The following is a 5,596-nucleotide window of genomic DNA, read 5'->3' as shown; positions in this document are numbered from 1 at the left end:
CAGAAGCCACCAGGTTCCATACAAATAAATCATGTCGACAGGGCTGGAAGAGTTAGACATTTCTTCACAAGCATACTTCCATTCCACTCTGCAGATCTCACACAGAAAGCTGAGTCAAATTCAGCACTCAGAAAAGGAAAAGACAGGAACTATAACACAGTGTTACAAATGTAAAGACACAAATAACTACACTAGTTTTCCTGGCTTCAAGACCCTCCGAATTAGTAGTCCTGTGCTTCATGGGGAACTTCCTGGCCAACACATCAAATAGTCGTTCCAGGGGAAAGTTAGTGATCATCCCAAAACCAGTCAAGAGCTGATTTGGTAAAACTCTCAGCAGAGGTTTTACTCTAATGGAGCTAGCTTCCCCCTCCCCTCCACAATGCATCACCACCACCCAGAGCGGTTTTGGTGGTCTAGGAGTCCAAGCTAGCTCCAGTAGAATAAAGACCCTGTTCTGAGTTGTGTCAGACTGGCTCCTGTCTGTTTTTTCCAGGATCACTAACATTTCCCTGGAACAGCATTCTCTATGGCAGCCTAGGTGAAATAGTTTCCATGTGTAACCCAGGCTACATATAAACTAAAGAAGACCCCCTCTCTGCCTCCTTGTGAAGAAAGGGCCTTCCGCCCTTCTAGCCCCTAACTTGGTGGCGTCATCTGTAGACTGTGCCAAGCTGACCCTTCTTCAGGTTTCCCTAAAATGGGTGAATTGATGGTTCAGCACTTAAGAGAACTGAGGATACAACACACAGGAGCTGCCATGTGAAGGTTAAAAAATGAACCTGAGTTGTCTATTAGAGCAGCCAGTGCTCTTAACTGCTCAGTCACATCTCCAGCTCCCTTTTCTTTGATTTTCCTTTACTGAAAATATTTTTTTTTTCATACAGGATGCTGTGATTTTGGCTTCTCCTCCCCCAACTCCTCTGAGATCATCCCCACCTTCTCTTCCATCTCAATGCATACCCTTTGTGCCTTTTCTAAGGAAAAAAATACACACTTAAAGAATCCTAAGACAGAGCCAGGTGTGGTGATACACAAGTGTCATCCCAGCACTTGGAGGAAGAGTCAGGAAGACTCCAGCCTGGTCTAGCAAGTGAATTACAGAACACCCTGAGTTACACAGAGACCCCATATTGAAAAACACATAAAATAAGCATATAAACAAAAAACAAACAAAAAGAAACCAAAAGAAAATCAAAACAAAAGAGAATCACACAAGATGGACAAGGGCAAAATAAATAAACCAAGAAAAAAAGATAGCCAAAAAGAAATAAAAATCAACATAACAACAACAACAACAAACCCCCTTAGAGATAAGGAGCACGTTCACAAACACTGGAATCCAATAAAAACCAGAAATTTGTAGCTGTAATGTACAATGGAAGGACTTGTAAACTAAAAGCAAAACAAAAAGGCCTGACACATGCTTCTTCCACACAGGGCTGCCAAAATGCCTTTGAGTTTGTTTTGTGTTGGCACCTATTGCTGGTCATTCAGCCGCCCTGTAATAGTAGAATTTGCTTCCACATAGAGACTACACTTGACTGGAGTAGTCTTTCATTTAATGAAGATGCTTTCCTCTTTTCAATGTCTCTTTGGCCTTCTCTGTTAAAAATCTAGTGTCCACGGTTGATAGTTGTGTGAGTTTCTGTCTGGGTATTCAGTGATATTCCATTGATAAACCTATCTCTTTTCCCACAAATACTATGAAGTTTTTATTATACTATGGCCCCTGTCTCCCTGTGGGGGCACTGATGAAGACACCTGACCTAGAAACCGTCCATGCTATGTGAGATGGAGTAGACATGTGACTGACAGCAGAGTTTCACCCCAGGTGAGCAATAACCAAGTACTGTAAAAGCAAGTACTGGGAGCACTGAGGAACACAGTAGACATTGTCAGGAAGATACGTGGATCAGATGCTCCTGATGGCATCATCACACAGGGATACAGGGCTCTTGAAAGCTACTGTTTACTTGTACTGAGGACAGTTGGATGTGGATTAGAGTTGAATATGGACTAGAGTAAATGTAGCCTCACAGTTGAATGAGCCTATCCCTGGCCTTCCCACAGCCACTAATGATGTAACTTAGCGAAAGACAAGTAATCGGGTATATAGAAGCCTGGGAAAGCTTCTGTAGTATGACTGAGTACACCTTGGACATGAGATACTTAAAAAAACTTACACCTTACTAGGAAGGAGAGTCAAGTTTAAATATATGTAGTAAAAGATGATCCTGGGTCTGCTGACATATGTTTCACCTGCAGGATGGCAAAACTACAGGTTCTGGACCTGAGAAATGTGCACCATGCCTTCTGGAACATATAGGCTGATGCAGAGGACAACAGTTCTTCAGCAGAGACCTTGCACAAGGAGCAGGTAGTGAAGGTACTTCTGAGATATGCACTGAGGCAGCGTCTGAAGGTTGTAGATGAACTGTGCATTACTTCCTGCCTTGATGAAGCACAAGCATACTTCCTGAAGTGGGCCCAGCAGAGAAAGAGCTCCCTACATTTCTGCTGTACAAAGGTGAAGATCTCAACTCTGTCAGCCTACATTATCAGTGATTTTCAATGTTTTTGATCCAGAGTACATCATGGAATTAGGACTGAATACCGTGTGGACTGTGTTACAGCTGGCACATTTTGTTCCCTACTTAGGACAGATGAGAAACCATCACAAAGTCTTCCTGGCTCCCCTCCACAAGATCACCATCCATTTTACCATAGAACAGGAGTCACAGAAGCTGAGCGTATCAGCAAGTTTGTTTCTCAGTTCTCCCAATGGTCTCCAGGATCTCTTCATGAATTCTGCCCATTTTCTCAGAGACAGGAAGAATCAGGTCCTAGGGTAAGCAAGAATGGAGAGCTAGGTCAGCTACCAAGGCAAATCTGCCCCTCTTCTCTTAAGGATTAGGGGGGCATGATGCCAGCCAGTCACTAGGAATAAACATTTAGAGAGTCTAAAAACTCTGGAAGTTGTGTCCTGTTTCCACGTATACTGAGATATACAAAGGAAATTTTACAAGTGAAATCAGTGTCTCAAGTGAGCGCTCCTAAAGGATAGAAGTGATTGAGGGGAAAGAGTAGGTCAGATCTATTCAGGATGGGTTGAAATTCTTCGAATCCTGCCCAGCCAATCAAATGGAAAGGAAACAGGAAGGAGGGTGTGTAGTGAGGAGTCGGGGGACTCACTATCACAATATGAACATGAGCTATATGATCAGACCTGTGAGGACAGCCTCCTGTCTTTTCACAAATTCCCATGGGTGAAACGTTTTGAGCCCAAGTAGTGCCAAGTGCATGGGACAGGGTGTACAGCTTGGGAGAGCAAGCATGACTGCAGGGGGAATAATAGAATGCAGATTCTGTGAGCCCACAGCAAATATTTGATCCTGTCAGGACTTTCTTGGGGTGTAAGTCTTTCAGTGTGTTTTCTGGGCTTATGAGTTGAACTGGTTCTCAGCTTGAGAGTGAGGCCAGTAGATGAACTCTGGGGTTGGCAGGACTGAGCAGTTTCCAATAGCATTATCACTGATGTCCTTGATGGTTTAATCAAACTGACCTTGGTGAACCTGATTATTTCTACCACTTTGTACATCCCAGACAAACCTGTACAACACCATTTGCCAGAACTAATCGTCTGGTTTCCTTTATCCCTAGGTCCCTGATGACAGCCTTGGAGACCTTCTCCATCACTCACTACCAAATTTCCCAATCAGACTTGGATTCCTTCTCCTGCTGTCAGAGCCTGTTTCAGCTCAAACATCTGGAGATGAGAGGTGTGGTCTTACGGGATTTGGACCTTATGCCTCTGAGAGGTCTCCTGGAGAAAGTGGCAGCCACTCTTAAGACTCTGGATTTGCTGGGGTGTAGGATGGAGGACTCCCAGGTCAATGCCCTCCTACCTGCCCTCAGACATCAGTGTCAACTTCTACAATAATGACTTCTCCATGGCCATCCTGAAGGAACTTTTGCAGCATGCAGCCATCTGGAGCAAGATGAATGTGGAACAATACCCTGTCCCTCTGGAGTGCTATGTTGACTCAGCTCAAGTTTCCAGAGAAAGATTTGCCCAACTTTGTCCTGAGCTCATGGATACACTCAGGGCAATAAGGCAGCCCAAGAACATCTCCTTTGCTACATTAATCTGCCATACATGTGGTGAGCACTGTGTCTATGACAAGGTATCCAGACTTTGTGGCTGCTGGGAGTAAATTGGGAAATGACTTCTGGATTTGAATAAACAACAGGTTTGGAACACATCTCTCATCTGGGGTCCTCACAGCCTGTGACTTCTGACACTGCTCAAAAGGTTGGAAACAAAAGAATGTACAGTGACCGAAATCTTGGAGGCTGAGCTTGACAAGGGGAACACTTGGATGGATTGTGGGAATGGGGGCCTTGTGGAGTCAGAAAACAGTTTGGCATTTGTACCTGGCTTCTGCACAGACTGACTGCTTTGCTGGGTACTTTTAAACCTGGATGTTTTCTCTCTGGGGTCTTTGACTGTTACCAATCTCACTACCAGATTCAGGGTCAGGAAGTTTCAATGGTTCCAGTAATAGAAAGACACTGGTGTTTCAAGAGTGAAGCAAAGGTCCAGGTGAAATTGGCATGAATAAAATGAAAGTTTTCTTGACACTTCTTTACTTTTTGTCCTTTGCCTGGGGTACATGTACAACCCTCTTGTGTGACTGGTCAGTTATGTGCACAAAACATTTAAAGTGAGGAACAATACACCTCTTATGAAGGAGGATTACATGGACACAGACAATTATCATCCAGTACATTCAGACCACAAGGCACCCATCACAGATGCCAAAAGAGAAGAAGACAACATAGGGCAAAGTAAACGTGCTTTCCAATCTGGCTTTGAACTCTTCATCTTTTTGTCAAGCCTTAATGAGATGACTACCAGGAACCTCTCTATCCAGTCTTTATGCCACATGTCTCTAGAGCCTTATTTCTATGGAGTCCCAGACTCTATGAAGTGCCCATAGTGTATAGAAAGGTGTCCAATAATATTCAGGTCCCTCTATAATATAAAGCATTTACTTTACAAAAGAACTGTACTGTAAATCTTCAGTTGTAAAAAAAAGAATAAGAAAAACATTTGCCTCTGCCTCGTCATTGTACACCCTTTCTTGTAAACTATCAATAAAATAATCTGTTACTCTCTATTTATTAAACAGTTAGAACATGAGTTCTTTGTTTACATATCACTTTTATTGTCTGAATCAAATAAAGTACCTAAATGTAAGGACTCTGCAACACATGCCTTCTAGAGAGAAATCAAAATGAACACATTGACGCCAGAAATGTCACAATTCACAATCTTGGGAAGGTGGATAAAAGTTATCAGCTAAGGTGGGACACATATGGATATCTAGGCTGGCCTAAGATGCAGAGGAAGACAAAAAACAAACAAATTAAACAATTAGGCTCATTCTTTCTGTATTCCCCCATAACCTGTCTCTCTGTCTACATGTCAAGTTCCCTGGCCTTGTTCCTTGGGACCAGGGAATTCACCTGAGATTGCCCACAATAAACATGCTTTCATATTCTTAAAACAAACAATGTATAGATTGAGAGA

General features: G+C 43.0%; 1 pseudogene; it reads left to right on the top strand.

Moving 5' to 3' along the window:
• Positions 1-1,706: 1,706 nt before the first annotated feature.
• Positions 1,707-4,217, top strand: LOC143439546 (PRAME family member 12-like; annotated as a pseudogene).
• Positions 4,218-5,596: the final 1,379 nt, after the last annotated feature.

The sequence above is a fragment of the Arvicanthis niloticus genome, chromosome 27 (assembly GCF_011762505.2).
Source record: "Arvicanthis niloticus isolate mArvNil1 chromosome 27, mArvNil1.pat.X, whole genome shotgun sequence".
NCBI lineage: Eukaryota > Metazoa > Chordata > Mammalia > Rodentia > Muridae > Arvicanthis > Arvicanthis niloticus.
This window is presented reverse-complemented; position numbering and strand designations above follow the sequence as displayed.